Source organism: Chiloscyllium punctatum, chromosome 24, assembly GCF_047496795.1.
Source record: "Chiloscyllium punctatum isolate Juve2018m chromosome 24, sChiPun1.3, whole genome shotgun sequence".
NCBI lineage: Eukaryota > Metazoa > Chordata > Chondrichthyes > Orectolobiformes > Hemiscylliidae > Chiloscyllium > Chiloscyllium punctatum.
In genome coordinates, this window is record NC_092762.1 from 60,210,630 (window position 1) to 60,228,172 (window position 17,543).

General features: G+C 43.0%; 1 protein-coding gene across 1 annotated transcript in view; it reads right to left on the minus strand.

The window, feature by feature from the left end:
- fbn2b (fibrillin 2b) overlaps window positions 1–17,543 on the minus strand; it is a 401,753-nt gene that overhangs the window by 231,325 nt on the left and 152,885 nt on the right. The gene's annotated exons all lie outside the window — the stretch shown is intronic.

Below are 17,543 nucleotides of genomic sequence, written 5' to 3' on the forward strand. Positions count from 1 at the left end.
CGTGTACGCTGACTCTGTTTTTACTGACCCTAATTACCTGTGTACACTGACTCTGTATATACTGTCCCTGATTACCCGTGTACACTGACTCTGTATATACTGTCCCTGATTACCCGTGTACACTGACTCTGTATTTACTAACCCTGATTGCCCGTGTACACTGACTCTGTATATACTGTCCCTGACTACCCGTGTACACTGACTCTGTATATACTGTCCCTGATTACCCGTGTACACTGACTCTGTATATACTGTCCCTGATTACCCGTGTACACTGACTCTGTATATACTGTCCCTGATTACCCATGTACACCGACTCTGTATTTCCTGTCGCTGATTACTCGTGTACACTGACTGAATTTCCTGTGCGTGATGGCCCATGTATACTGACTCTGTATTACCAGTCCCTGATTACCCGTGTACATTATCTCTTTATTTACTGTCCCTGACTACCCACGTACACTGACACTGTATTACCTGTCCCTGATTACCCATGTACACTGACTCTGGATTTCCTGTCCCTGATAACTCGTGTACACTGACAATGTATTTACTCTCTTTGATTAGCCGTGTACACTGACACTATATTTACTATCCCTGGTTACCCGTGTACACTGACACTATTTTTACTGTTCTTGGTTACCCATGTACACTAACACTGTATTGACTGTCCCTGATTACCCGTGTTCACTGACAATGTATTTACTGTTCCTGATTATCCGTCTACACTGTCTCTGTATTTCCTGTCCCTGATTACCCGTGTACACTGAATCTGTATTTACTTTACCTCATTACTCGTGTACACTGACACTGTATTTACTGTCGGTGATGACCCGTGTACATTAACTCTGTATTCACTGTCCCTGATTACCCGTGTACACTGACTCTGTATTTCCTGTCCCTGATTACTCGTGTACACTTACTCTGTATTTCCTGTCCCTGATTATCCATCTGCACTGACACTATATTTACTGTCCCTGGTTACCCATGTATCTTCTGTCGGTGATGACCTGTGTACATTGACTCTGTCTTTACTGTCCCTGATTACCCGTGTACGCTGACTCTGTATTTACTTTACCTCATTACTCGTGTACACTGACACTATTTACTGTCGGTGATGACGTGTGTACATTAACCCTGTATTCACTGTCCCTGATTATCCGTGTACGCTGACTCTGTTTTTACTGACCCTAATTACCCGTGTACACTGACTCTGTATTTACTGTTCCTGATTACCCATGTACACTGACTCTGTATATATTGTCCCTGATTAGCCGTGTACACTGACTCTATTTACTGTTCCTGATTACCCATGTACACTGACTCTGTATATATTGTCCCTGATTACCTGTGTACACTGACACTGTATTTCCTGTCCCTGATTACCCGTGTACGCTGACTCTGTTTTTACTGACCCTAATTACCCGTGTACACTGACTCTGTATTTACTGTTCCTGATTACCCATGTATACTGACTCTGTATATATTGACCCTGATTACCCGTGTACACTGACTCTGTATATACTGTCCCTGATTACCCGTGTACACTGACTCTGTATTTCATGTCCCTGATTACCCGTGTACACTGACTCTGTATTTACTGTCCCTGATTACTCATGTACACTGACTGTATTTCCTGTGCCTGATTACTCGTGTACACTGACACTGTATTTCCTGTCCCTGATTACCTGTGTACACTGACACTGTATTTCCTGTGCCTGATTACCCATGTACACTGATACTATATTTCCTGTCCCTGATTACCCATGTACACTGACACTGTATTTACTGTCCCTGATTACCCATGTACACTGTCTCTGTATTTACTGTCCCTGATTACCCGTATACACTGAATCTGTATTTACTTTACTTCATTACTCGTGTACTCTGACTCTGTATTTACTGTCGGTGATGACCTGTGTACATTGACTCTGTCTTTACAGCCCTTGATTAGCCGTGCACACTGACTCTGTGTTACCTGTCCCTTACTACTCGTGTACAAGATCTCTGCATTTCCTGTCCCTGATTACCCATGTACACTGACACTGTATTTCCTTTCCCTGATTACCCGTGTACACTGACTCTGTATTTCCTGTCCCTGATTACCCGTGTACACTGACACTGTATTTCCTGTCCCTGATTACCCGTGTACACTGACACTGTATTTCCTGTCCCTGATTACCCATGTACACTGACTCTGTATTTCCTGTCCCTGATTACCCGTGTACACTGAATCTGTATTTACTTTACTTCAATAGTCATGTACACTGACTCTGTATTTACTGTCGGTGATGAACTGTGTACACTGACTCTGACACTATATTTCCTGTCCCTGATTACCCGTGCACACTGACTCTGCATTTACAGTCCCTGATTACCCGTGCACACTGACTCTGCATTTACTGTCCCTGACTACCCGTGTACACTGACTCTGTATTTCCTGTCCCTGATTATCCATCTGCACTGACACTATATTTACTGTCCCTGGTTACCCGTGTACACTGACACTGTATTTACTGTCCCTGATTACCCGTGTATACTGACACTGTATTTACTGTCCCTGATTTCCTGTGCACTGAATCTGTATTTACTTTCCCTGATTACCTGCATACACAGACTCTGTATTTCCTGTCCCTGATTACTCATGTACACTGACTGTATTTCCTGTCCCTGATTACCCATGTACACTGACTTTGTATTTCCTGTCCCTGATTACTCTTGTACACTGACTTTGTATTTCCTGTCTCTGATTATCCGCCTACACTGACTCTGTATTTACTGTCCCTGATTACTTGTGTACACTTACTCTGTATTTCCTGTCCCTGATTACCTGTGTACACTGACAGGTGTACTCTGTTCCTGATTATCCATGTATACTGACTCTGTATTACCTGTCCCTGATTACCCATGTACACTGACTCTGTTTTTACTGACCCTAATTAGCCGTGTACACTGACACTGTATTACACGTTCCTGATTATCCATGTACACTGTCTCTGTATTTCCTGTCCCTGATTACCCGTGTACACTGAATCTGTATTTACTTTACCTCATTACTCGTGTACAAGGACACTGTATTTACTGTCGGTGATGACCCGTGTACATTAATTCTGTATTCACTGTCCCTTATTACCCATGTATACTGACTTTGTATTACCAGTCTCTGATTACCCGTGGACACTATCTCTGCATTTACTGTCCCTGATTACCCGTGTACACTTACTCTGTATTTCCTGTTCCTGATTATCCGTCTGCACTGACACTATATTTACTGTCCCTTGTTACCCATGCATCTTCTGTCGGTGATGACCCGTGTACATTGACTCTGTCTTTACTGTCCCTGATTACCCGTGCACACTGACTCTGTATTACCAGTCCTTGATTACCCATGTACACAGACTCTGTATTTACTGTACCTGATTACCCGTGTACAATGACTCTGTATTTCCTGTCCCTGATTACTCATGTACACTATCACTTTATTTACTGTCCCTGATTACCCGTGTACACTGACAATGTATTTACTGTCCCTGATTACCCGTGTACACTATCACTTTATTTACTGTCCCTGATTACCCGTGTACACTGGCAATGTATTTACTGTCCCTGATTACCCGTGTACACTGACTCTGTATTACCAGTCCCTGATTACCCATGTACACAGACTCTGTATTTCCTGTAACCTGAACACCCATGTACACTGACACTATATTTAATGTTCCTGATTAGCCGTGTACATGGACACTATATTTACTGTCCCTAATTACCCGTGTACACTTACAATGTATTTACTGTCTCTGACTATGCGTGTATACTGACACTGTATTTCCTGTCCCTGATTACCCGTGTACACTGACAATGTATTCACTGTCCCTGGTTACCCATGCACACGAACACTGTATTTACTGTCCCTGATTACTCGTGTTCACTGACAATGTATTTACTGCTCCTGATTATCTGTCTACACTGACACTGTATTTACTGTCCCTGATCACTCTTGTACACTGAATCTGTATTTACTTTACCTCATTACTCGTGTACAATGACACTGTATTTACTGTCGGTGATGACCCGTGTACATTAACTCTGTATTCACTGTCCCTGATTACCCATGTACACTGACTCTGTATTTCCTGTCCCTGATTACCTGTGTACACTGACTCTGTATTTCCTGTCCCTGATTACCCGTGTACGCTGACTCTTGTTTTTACTGACCCTAATTACCCGTGTACACTGATTCTGCAATTACCTATCCCCGATTACCGATGAACACAGACTCTGTATTTCATGTCGCTGATTAGCCTTGTTCACTGACTCTGTTTGTAGTGTCCCTGATTACCTGTGTACACTGACTCTGTATTTCCTGTCCATAATTACCCGTGTGCACTGACTCTGTATTTACTGTCGGTGATGACCCGTGCACACTGACTCTGTATTCACTGTCCCTGATTACCCGTGTACACTTACTCTGTATTTCCTGTCCCTGATTACCCGTGGGCGCTGACTCTGTTTTTACTGACCCTAATTACCCGTGTACACTGACACTGTATTACCTATCCCTGATTACCGATGTACACAGACTCTGTATTACATGTCCCTGATTATCCATCTACACTGTCTCGTTATTTCCTGTCCCTGATTACCCGTGTACACTGAATCTGTATTTACTTTACCTCATTACTCGTGTACAATGACACTGTATTTACTGTCGGTGATGATCCATGTACATTAATTCTGTATTACCTGTCCCTAATTACCCGTGTACACTGACTCTGTATATACTGTCCCTGATTACCCGTGTACACTGACTCTGTATATACTGTCCCTGATTACCCATGTACACTGACTCTGTATTTCCTGTCGCTGATTACTCGTGTACACTGACTGAATTTCCTGTGCCTGATGGCCCATGTATACTGACTCTGTATTACCAGTCCCTGATTACCCGTGTACATTATCTCTTTATTTACTGTCCCTGACTACCCACGTACACTGACACTGTATTACCTGTCCCTGATTACCCATGTACACTGACTCTGGATTTCCTGTCCCTGATAACTCGTGTACACTGACAATGTATTTACTCTCTTTGATTAGCCGTGTACACTGACACTATATTTACTATCCCTGGTTACCCGTGTACACTGACACTATTTTTACTGTTCCTGGTTACCCATGTACACTAACACTGTATTGACTGTCCCTGATTACCCGTATTCACTGACAATGTATTTACTGTTCCTGATTATCCGTCTACACTGTCTCTGTATTTCCTGTCCCTGATTACCCGTGTACACTGAATCTGTATTTACTTTACCTCATTACTCGTGTACACTGACACTGTATTTACTGTCGGTGATGACCCGTGTACATTAACTCTGTATTCACTGTCCCTGATTACCCGTGTACACTGACTCTGTATTTCCTGTCCCTGATTACCCGTGCACACTTACTCTGTATTTCCTGTCCCTGATTATCCATCTGCACTGACACTATATTTACTGTCCCTGGTTACCCGTGTATCTTCTGTCGGTGATGACCTGTGTACATTGACTCTGTCTTTACTGTCCCTGATTACCCGTGTACGCTGATTCTGTATTTACTTTACCTCATTACTCGTGTACACTGACACTATTTACTGTCGGTGATGACCTGTGTACATTAACCCTGTATTCACTGTCCCTGATTATCCGTGTACACTGACTCTGTTTTTACTGACCCTAATTACCCGTGTACACTGACTCTGTATTTACTGTTCCTGATTACCCATGTACACTGACTCTGTATATATTGTCCCTGATTACCCGTGTACACTGACTCTATTTACTGTTCCTGATTACCCATGTACACTGACTCTGTATATATTGTCCCTGATTACCTGTGTACACTGACACTGTATTTCCTGTCCCTGATTACCTGTGTACGCTGACTCTGTTTTTACTGACCCTAATTACCCGTGTACACTGACTCTGTATTTACTGTTCCTGATTACCCATGTACACTGACTCTCTATATATTGTCCCTGATTACCCGTGTACACTGACTCTATTTACTGTTCCTGATTACCCATGTACACTGACTCTGTATATATTGTCCCTGATTACCTGTGTACACTGACACTGTATTTCCTGTCCCTGATTACCTGTGTACGCTGACTCTGTTTTTACTGACCCTAATTACCCGTGTACACTGACTCTGTATTTACTGTTCCTGATTACCCATGTATACTGACTCTGTATATATTGTCCCTGATTACCCGTGTACACTGACTCTGTATATACTGTCCCTGATTACCTGTGTACACTGACTCTGTATTTCATGTCCCTGATTACCCATGTCCACTGACTCTGTATTTCCTGTCCCTGATTACTCGTGTACACTTACTGTATTTCCGGTGCCTGATTACTCGTGTACACTGACACTGTATTTCCTGTCCCTGATTACCTGTGTACACTGACACTGTATTTCCTGTCCCTGATTACCCATGTACACTGACAATGTATTTCCTGTCCCTGATTACCCATGTACACTGACACTGTATTTCCTGTCCCTGATTACCTGTGTACACTGACACTGTATTTCCTGTCCCTGATTACCCGTGTACACTGTCTCTGTATTTCCTGTCCCTGATTACCCATGTACACTGTCTCTGTATTTACTGTCCCTGATTACCCGTATACACTGAATCTGTATTTACTTTACTTCATTACTCGTGTACTCTGACTCTGTATTTACTGTCGGTGATGACCTGTGTACATTGACTCTGTCTTTACAGCCCTTGATTAGCCGTGCACACTGACTCTGTGTTACCTGTCCCTTATTACTCGTGTACAAGATCTCTGCATTTACTGTTCCTGATTACCCATGTACACTGACTCTGCATTTACTGTCCCTGAATACCCATGTACACTGACACTGTATTTCCTTTCCCTGATTACCCGTGTACACTGACTCTGTATTTCCTTTCCCTGATTACCCGTGTACACTGACACTATATTTCCTGTCCCTGATTACCCGTGTACACTGACACTGTATTTCCTTTCCCTGATTACCCGTGTACATTGACTCTGTATTTCCTGTCCCTGATTACCCATGTACACTGAATCTGTATTTACTTTACTTCATTACTCGTGTACACTGTCTCTGTATTCACTGTCCCTGATTACCTGTGCACACTGTCTGTGTATTTCCTGTCTCTCATTACACGTGTACACTGACTCTATATTTACTGTCCCTGATTACCCATTTACACTATCTCTGCATTTACTGTCCCTGACTACCCGTGTACACTGACTCTGTATTTCCTGTTCCTGATTATCCGTGTACACTGACTCTGTATTTCCTGTTCCTGATTATCCGTCTGCACTGACACTGTATTTCCTGTCCCTGATTACCCGTGTACACTGACACTGTATTTACTGTCCCTGACTACCCGTGTACACTGACTCTGTATTTCCTGTTCCTGATTATCCGTCTGCACTGACACTGTATTTACTGTCCCTGACTACCCGTGTACACTGACACTGTATTTCCTGTTCCTGATTATCTGTGTACACTGACACTGTATTTCCTGTCCCTGATTACCCATGTACACTGACAATGTATTTCCTGTCCCTGATTACCCATGTACACTGACACTGTATTTCCTGTCCCTGATTACCTGTGTACACTGACACTGTATTTCCTGTCCCTGATTACCCGTGTACACTGTCTCTGTATTTCCTGTCCCTGATTACCCATGTACACTGTCTCTGTATTTACTGTCCCTGATTACCCGTATACACTGAATCTGTATTTACTTTACTTCATTACTCGTGTACTCTGACTCTGTATTTACTGTCGGTGATGACCTGTGTACATTGACTCTGTCTTTACAGCCCTTGATTAGCCGTGCACACTGACTCTGTGTTACCTGTCCCTTATTACTCGTGTACAAGATCTCTGCATTTACTGTTCCTGATTACCCATGTACACTGACTCTGCATTTACTGTCCCTGAATACCCATGTACACTGACACTGTATTTCCTTTCCCTGATTACCCGTGTACACTGACTCTGTATTTCCTTTCCCTGATTACCCGTGTACATTGACTCTGTATTTCCTGTCCCTGATTACCCATGTACACTGAATCTGTATTTACTTTACTTCATTACTCGTGTACACTGTCTCTGTATTCACTGTCCCTGATTACCTGTGCACACTGTCTGTGTATTTCCTGTCTCTCATTACACGTGTACACTGACTCTATATTTACTGTCCCTGATTACCCATTTACACTATCTCTGCATTTACTGTCCCTGACTACCCGTGTACACTGACTCTGTATTTCCTGTTCCTGATTATCCGTGTACACTGACTCTGTATTTCCTGTTCCTGATTATCCGTCTGCACTGACACTGTATTTCCTGTCCCTGATTACCCGTGTACACTGACACTGTATTTACTGTCCCTGACTACCCGTGTACACTGACTCTGTATTTCCTGTTCCTGATTATCCGTCTGCACTGACACTGTATTTACTGTCCCTGACTACCCGTGTACACTGACACTGTATTTCCTGTTCCTGATTATCCGTCTGCACTGACACTATATTTACTGTCCCTGGTTACCCGTGTATCTTCTGTCGGTGATGGCCCGTGTACATTGACTCTGTCTTTACTGTCCCTGATTACCCGTGCACACTGACTCTGTATTACCTGTCTCTGATTTCCCGTGCACACTATCTCTGTATTTCCTGTCCCTGATTACTTGTGTACACTTACTCTGTATTTCCTGTCCCTGATTACCCGTGTACACTGAAACTGTATTTACTTTATCTCATTACTCGTGTACAATGACACTGTATTCACTATCGGTGATGACCCGTGTATATTAATTCTGTATTCACTGTCCCTGATTACCCGTGTACATTAATTCTGTATTCACTGTCCCTGATTACCTGTGTACACTGACTCTGTATTACCTGTCCCTGATTACCCGTGTGCGCTGACTCTGTTTTTACTGACCCTAATTACCCGTGTACACTGATTCTGTATTACCTATCCCTGATTACCGATGTACACAGACTCTGTATTTTCTGTCCCTGATTACCCATCTACACAGACTCTGTATTTCCTGTCCCTGATTACCCATGTACACTGACTCTGTATTACCTGTCCCTGATTACCCATGTACACTGACTCTGTTTTTACTGACCCTAATTAGCCGTGTACACTGACACTGTATTACCTGTCCCTGATTACCCGTGTACGCTGACTCTGTATTACATGTCATTGATTATCCATCTACACTGTCTCTGTATTTCCTGTCCCTGATTACCCGTGTACACTGAATCTGTATTTACTTTACCTCATTACTCGTGTACAATGACACTGTATTTACTGTCGGTGATGATCCATGTACATTAATTCTGTATTACCTGTCCCTAATTACCCGTGTACACTGACTCTGTATATACTGTCCCTGATTACCCGTGTACTCTGACTCTGTATTTACTGTCCCTGATTACCCGTGTACACTGACTCTGTATTACCTGTCCCTGATTACCCGTGTACACTGACACTGTATTTAATGTTCCTGATTACCCGTGTACACTGACTCTGTATTACCTGTCCCTGATTACCCGTGTACACTGACTCTGTATATACTGTCCCTGATTACCCATGTACACTGACTCTGTATTTACTTTCCCTGATTACCCATGTACACTGACTCTGTATATACTGTCCCTGATTACCCATGTACACTGACTCTGTATTTACTTTCCCTGATTACCCGTGTACACTGACTGTATTTCCTGTGCCTGATTACTCGTGTACACTGACACTGTATTTCCTGTCCCTGATTACCCGTGTACGCTGACTCTGTTTTTACTGACCCTAATTACCTGTGTACACTGACTCTGTATATACTGTCCCTGATTACCCGTGTACACTGACTCTGTATATACTGTCCCTGATTACCCGTGTACACTGACTCTGTATTTACTAACCCTGATTGCCCGTGTACACTGACTCTGTATATACTGTCCCTGACTACCCGTGTACACTGACTCTGTATATACTGTCCCTGATTACCCGTGTACACTGACTCTGTATATACTGTCCCTGATTACCCGTGTACACTGACTCTGTATATACTGTCCCTGATTACCCATGTACACCGACTCTGTATTTCCTGTCGCTGATTACTCGTGTACACTGACTGAATTTCCTGTGCGTGATGGCCCATGTATACTGACTCTGTATTACCAGTCCCTGATTACCCGTGTACATTATCTCTTTATTTACTGTCCCTGACTACCCACGTACACTGACACTGTATTACCTGTCCCTGATTACCCATGTACACTGACTCTGGATTTCCTGTCCCTGATAACTCGTGTACACTGACAATGTATTTACTCTCTTTGATTAGCCGTGTACACTGACACTATATTTACTATCCCTGGTTACCCGTGTACACTGACACTATTTTTACTGTTCTTGGTTACCCATGTACACTAACACTGTATTGACTGTCCCTGATTACCCGTGTTCACTGACAATGTATTTACTGTTCCTGATTATCCGTCTACACTGTCTCTGTATTTCCTGTCCCTGATTACCCGTGTACACTGAATCTGTATTTACTTTACCTCATTACTCGTGTACACTGACACTGTATTTACTGTCGGTGATGACCCGTGTACATTAACTCTGTATTCACTGTCCCTGATTACCCGTGTACACTGACTCTGTATTTCCTGTCCCTGATTACTCGTGTACACTTACTCTGTATTTCCTGTCCCTGATTATCCATCTGCACTGACACTATATTTACTGTCCCTGGTTACCCATGTATCTTCTGTCGGTGATGACCTGTGTACATTGACTCTGTCTTTACTGTCCCTGATTACCCGTGTACGCTGACTCTGTATTTACTTTACCTCATTACTCGTGTACACTGACACTATTTACTGTCGGTGATGACGTGTGTACATTAACCCTGTATTCACTGTCCCTGATTATCCGTGTACGCTGACTCTGTTTTTACTGACCCTAATTACCCGTGTACACTGACTCTGTATTTACTGTTCCTGATTACCCATGTACACTGACTCTGTATATATTGTCCCTGATTAGCCGTGTACACTGACTCTATTTACTGTTCCTGATTACCCATGTACACTGACTCTGTATATATTGTCCCTGATTACCTGTGTACACTGACACTGTATTTCCTGTCCCTGATTACCCGTGTACGCTGACTCTGTTTTTACTGACCCTAATTACCCGTGTACACTGACTCTGTATTTACTGTTCCTGATTACCCATGTATACTGACTCTGTATATATTGACCCTGATTACCCGTGTACACTGACTCTGTATATACTGTCCCTGATTACCCGTGTACACTGACTCTGTATTTCATGTCCCTGATTACCCGTGTACACTGACTCTGTATTTACTGTCCCTGATTACTCATGTACACTGACTGTATTTCCTGTGCCTGATTACTCGTGTACACTGACACTGTATTTCCTGTCCCTGATTACCTGTGTACACTGACACTGTATTTCCTGTGCCTGATTACCCATGTACACTGATACTATATTTCCTGTCCCTGATTACCCATGTACACTGACACTGTATTTACTGTCCCTGATTACCCATGTACACTGTCTCTGTATTTACTGTCCCTGATTACCCGTATACACTGAATCTGTATTTACTTTACTTCATTACTCGTGTACTCTGACTCTGTATTTACTGTCGGTGATGACCTGTGTACATTGACTCTGTCTTTACAGCCCTTGATTAGCCGTGCACACTGACTCTGTGTTACCTGTCCCTTACTACTCGTGTACAAGATCTCTGCATTTCCTGTCCCTGATTACCCATGTACACTGACACTGTATTTCCTTTCCCTGATTACCCGTGTACACTGACTCTGTATTTCCTGTCCCTGATTACCCGTGTACACTGACACTGTATTTCCTGTCCCTGATTACCCGTGTACACTGACACTGTATTTCCTGTCCCTGATTACCCATGTACACTGACTCTGTATTTCCTGTCCCTGATTACCCGTGTACACTGAATCTGTATTTACTTTACTTCAATAGTCATGTACACTGACTCTGTATTTACTGTCGGTGATGAACTGTGTACACTGACTCTGACACTATATTTCCTGTCCCTGATTACCCGTGCACACTGACTCTGCATTTACAGTCCCTGATTACCCGTGCACACTGACTCTGCATTTACTGTCCCTGACTACCCGTGTACACTGACTCTGTATTTCCTGTCCCTGATTATCCATCTGCACTGACACTATATTTACTGTCCCTGGTTACCCGTGTACACTGACACTGTATTTACTGTCCCTGATTACCCGTGTATACTGACACTGTATTTACTGTCCCTGATTTCCTGTGCACTGAATCTGTATTTACTTTCCCTGATTACCTGCATACACAGACTCTGTATTTCCTGTCCCTGATTACTCATGTACACTGACTGTATTTCCTGTCCCTGATTACCCATGTACACTGACTTTGTATTTCCTGTCCCTGATTACTCTTGTACACTGACTTTGTATTTCCTGTCTCTGATTATCCGCCTACACTGACTCTGTATTTACTGTCCCTGATTACTTGTGTACACTTACTCTGTATTTCCTGTCCCTGATTACCTGTGTACACTGACAGGTGTACTCTGTTCCTGATTATCCATGTATACTGACTCTGTATTACCTGTCCCTGATTACCCATGTACACTGACTCTGTTTTTACTGACCCTAATTAGCCGTGTACACTGACACTGTATTACACGTTCCTGATTATCCATGTACACTGTCTCTGTATTTCCTGTCCCTGATTACCCGTGTACACTGAATCTGTATTTACTTTACCTCATTACTCGTGTACAAGGACACTGTATTTACTGTCGGTGATGACCCGTGTACATTAATTCTGTATTCACTGTCCCTTATTACCCATGTATACTGACTTTGTATTACCAGTCTCTGATTACCCGTGGACACTATCTCTGCATTTACTGTCCCTGATTACCCGTGTACACTTACTCTGTATTTCCTGTTCCTGATTATCCGTCTGCACTGACACTATATTTACTGTCCCTTGTTACCCATGCATCTTCTGTCGGTGATGACCCGTGTACATTGACTCTGTCTTTACTGTCCCTGATTACCCGTGCACACTGACTCTGTATTACCAGTCCTTGATTACCCATGTACACAGACTCTGTATTTACTGTACCTGATTACCCGTGTACAATGACTCTGTATTTCCTGTCCCTGATTACTCATGTACACTATCACTTTATTTACTGTCCCTGATTACCCGTGTACACTGACAATGTATTTACTGTCCCTGATTACCCGTGTACACTATCACTTTATTTACTGTCCCTGATTACCCGTGTACACTGGCAATGTATTTACTGTCCCTGATTACCCGTGTACACTGACTCTGTATTACCAGTCCCTGATTACCCATGTACACAGACTCTGTATTTCCTGTAACCTGAACACCCATGTACACTGACACTATATTTAATGTTCCTGATTAGCCGTGTACATGGACACTATATTTACTGTCCCTAATTACCCGTGTACACTTACAATGTATTTACTGTCTCTGACTATGCGTGTATACTGACACTGTATTTCCTGTCCCTGATTACCCGTGTACACTGACAATGTATTCACTGTCCCTGGTTACCCATGCACACGAACACTGTATTTACTGTCCCTGATTACTCGTGTTCACTGACAATGTATTTACTGCTCCTGATTATCTGTCTACACTGACACTGTATTTACTGTCCCTGATCACTCTTGTACACTGAATCTGTATTTACTTTACCTCATTACTCGTGTACAATGACACTGTATTTACTGTCGGTGATGACCCGTGTACATTAACTCTGTATTCACTGTCCCTGATTACCCATGTACACTGACTCTGTATTTCCTGTCCCTGATTACCTGTGTACACTGACTCTGTATTTCCTGTCCCTGATTACCCGTGTACGCTGACTCTTGTTTTTACTGACCCTAATTACCCGTGTACACTGATTCTGCAATTACCTATCCCCGATTACCGATGAACACAGACTCTGTATTTCATGTCGCTGATTAGCCTTGTTCACTGACTCTGTTTGTAGTGTCCCTGATTACCTGTGTACACTGACTCTGTATTTCCTGTCCATAATTACCCGTGTGCACTGACTCTGTATTTACTGTCGGTGATGACCCGTGCACACTGACTCTGTATTCACTGTCCCTGATTACCCGTGTACACTTACTCTGTATTTCCTGTCCCTGATTACCCGTGTACACTTACTCTGTATTTCCTGTCCCTGATTATCCATCTGCACTGACACTATAATTACTGTCCCTGGTTACCCGTGTATCTTCTGTCGGTGATGACCTGTGTACATTGACTCTGTCTTTACTGTCCCTGATTACCCGTGTACACTGACTCTGTATTTCCTGTCCCTGATTATCCGTGTACACTGACTCTGTATTTACTGTCCCTGATTACCCGTGTACACTGACTCTGTATTTCCTGTCCCTGATTACCCGTGTACACTGAATCTGTATTTACTTTACTTCAATAGTCATGTACACTGACTCTGTATTTACTGTCGGTGATGAACTGTGTACACTGACTCTGACACTATATTTCCTGTCCCTGATTACCCGTGCACACTGACTCTGCATTTACAGTCCCTGATTACCCGTGCACACTGACTCTGCATTTACTGTCCCTGACTACCCGTGTACACTGACTCTGTATTTCCTGTCCCTGATTATCCATCTGCACTGACACTATATTTACTGTCCCTGGTTACCCGTGTACACTGACACTGTATTTACTGTCCCTGATTACCCGTGTATACTGACACTGTATTTACTGTCCCTGATTTCCTGTGCACTGAATCTGTATTTACTTTCCCTGATTACCTGCATACACAGACTCTGTATTTCCTGTCCCTGATTACTCATGTACACTGACTGTATTTCCTGTCCCTGATTACCCATGTACACTGACTTTGTATTTCCTGTCCCTGATTACTCTTGTACACTGACTTTGTATTTCCTGTCTCTGATTATCCGCCTACACTGACTCTGTATTTACTGTCCCTGATTACTTGTGTACACTTACTCTGTATTTCCTGTCCCTGATTACCTGTGTACACTGACAGGTGTACTCTGTTCTTGATTATCCATGTATACTGACTCTGTATTACCTGTCCCTGATTACCCATGTACACTGACTCTGTTTTTACTGACCCTAATTAGCCGTGTACACTGACACTGTATTACACGTTCCTGATTATCCATGTACACTGTCTCTGTATTTCCTGTCCCTGATTACCCGTGTACACTGAATCTGTATTTACTTTACCTCATTACTCGTGTACAAGGACACTGTATTTACTGTCGGTGATGACCCGTGTACATTAATTCTGTATTCACTGTCCCTTATTACCCATGTATACTGACTTTGTATTACCAGTCTCTGATTACCCGTGGACACTATCTCTGCATTTACTGTCCCTGATTACCCGTGTACACTTACTCTGTATTTCCTGTTCCTGATTATCCGTCTGCACTGACACTATATTTACTGTCCCTTGTTACCCATGCATCTTCTGTCGGTGATGACCCGTGTACATTGACTCTGTCTTTACTGTCCCTGATTACCCGTGCACACTGACTCTGTATTACCAGTCCTTGATTACCCATGTACACAGACTCTGTATTTACTGTACCTGATTACCCGTGTACAATGACTCTGTATTTCCTGTCCCTGATTACTCATGTACACTATCACTTTATTTACTGTCCCTGATTACCCGTGTACACTGACAATGTATTTACTGTCCCTGATTACCCGTGTACACTATCACTTTATTTACTGTCCCTGATTACCCGTGTACACTGGCAATGTATTTACTGTCCCTGATTACCCGTGTACACTGACTCTGTATTACCAGTCCCTGATTACCCATGTACACAGACTCTGTATTTCCTGTAACCTGAACACCCATGTACACTGACACTATATTTAATGTTCCTGATTAGCCGTGTACATGGACACTATATTTACTGTCCCTAATTACCCGTGTACACTTACAATGTATTTACTGTCTCTGACTATGCGTGTATACTGACACTGTATTTCCTGTCCCTGATTACCCGTGTACACTGACAATGTATTCACTGTCCCTGGTTACCCATGCACACGAACACTGTATTTACTGTCCCTGATTACTCGTGTTCACTGACAATGTATTTACTGCTCCTGATTATCTGTCTACACTGACACTGTATTTACTGTCCCTGATCACTCTTGTACACTGAATCTGTATTTACTTTACCTCATTACTCGTGTACAATGACACTGTATTTACTGTCGGTGATGACCCGTGTACATTAACTCTGTATTCACTGTCCCTGATTACCCATGTACACTGACTCTGTATTTCCTGTCCCTGATTACCTGTGTACACTGACTCTGTATTTCCTGTCCCTGATTACCCGTGTACGCTGACTCTTGTTTTTACTGACCCTAATTACCCGTGTACACTGATTCTGCAATTACCTATCCCCGATTACCGATGAACACAGACTCTGTATTTCATGTCGCTGATTAGCCTTGTTCACTGACTCTGTTTGTAGTGTCCCTGATTACCTGTGTACACTGACTCTGTATTTCCTGTCCATAATTACCCGTGTGCACTGACTCTGTATTTACTGTCGGTGATGACCCGTGCACACTGACTCTGTATTCACTGTCCCTGATTACCCGTGTACACTTACTCTGTATTTCCTGTCCCTGATTACCCGTGTACACTTACTCTGTATTTCCTGTCCCTGATTATCCATCTGCACTGACACTATAATTACTGTCCCTGGTTACCCGTGTATCTTCTGTCGGTGATGACCTGTGTACATTGACTCTGTCTTTACTGTCCCTGATTACCCGTGTACACTGACTCTGTATTTCCTGTCCCTGATTATCCGTGTACACTGACTCTGTATTTACTGTCCCTGATTACCCGTGTACACTGACTCTGTATATACTGTCCCTGATTACCAGTGTACTCTGACTCTGTATTTACTGTCCCTGATTACCCGTGTACACTGACTCTGTATTTCCTGTCCCTGATTATCCGTGTACACTGACTCTGTATTTACTGTCCCTGATTACCCGTGTACACTGACTCTGTATATACTGTCCCTGATTACCAGTGTACTCTGACTCTGTATTTACTGTCCCTGATTACCCGTGTACACTGACTCTGTATATACTGTCCCTGATTACCCGTGTACACTGACTCTGTATATACTGTCCCTGATTACCCGTGTACACTGACTCTGTATATACTGTCCCTGATTACCAGTGTACTCTGACTCTGTATTTACTGTCCCTGATTACCCGTGTACACTTTCTCTGTGTTTACTGGTCCACCCTGTGTACAGGGTTTCCAATGATAGCAGCATCATGCAGAGATAAGGAAT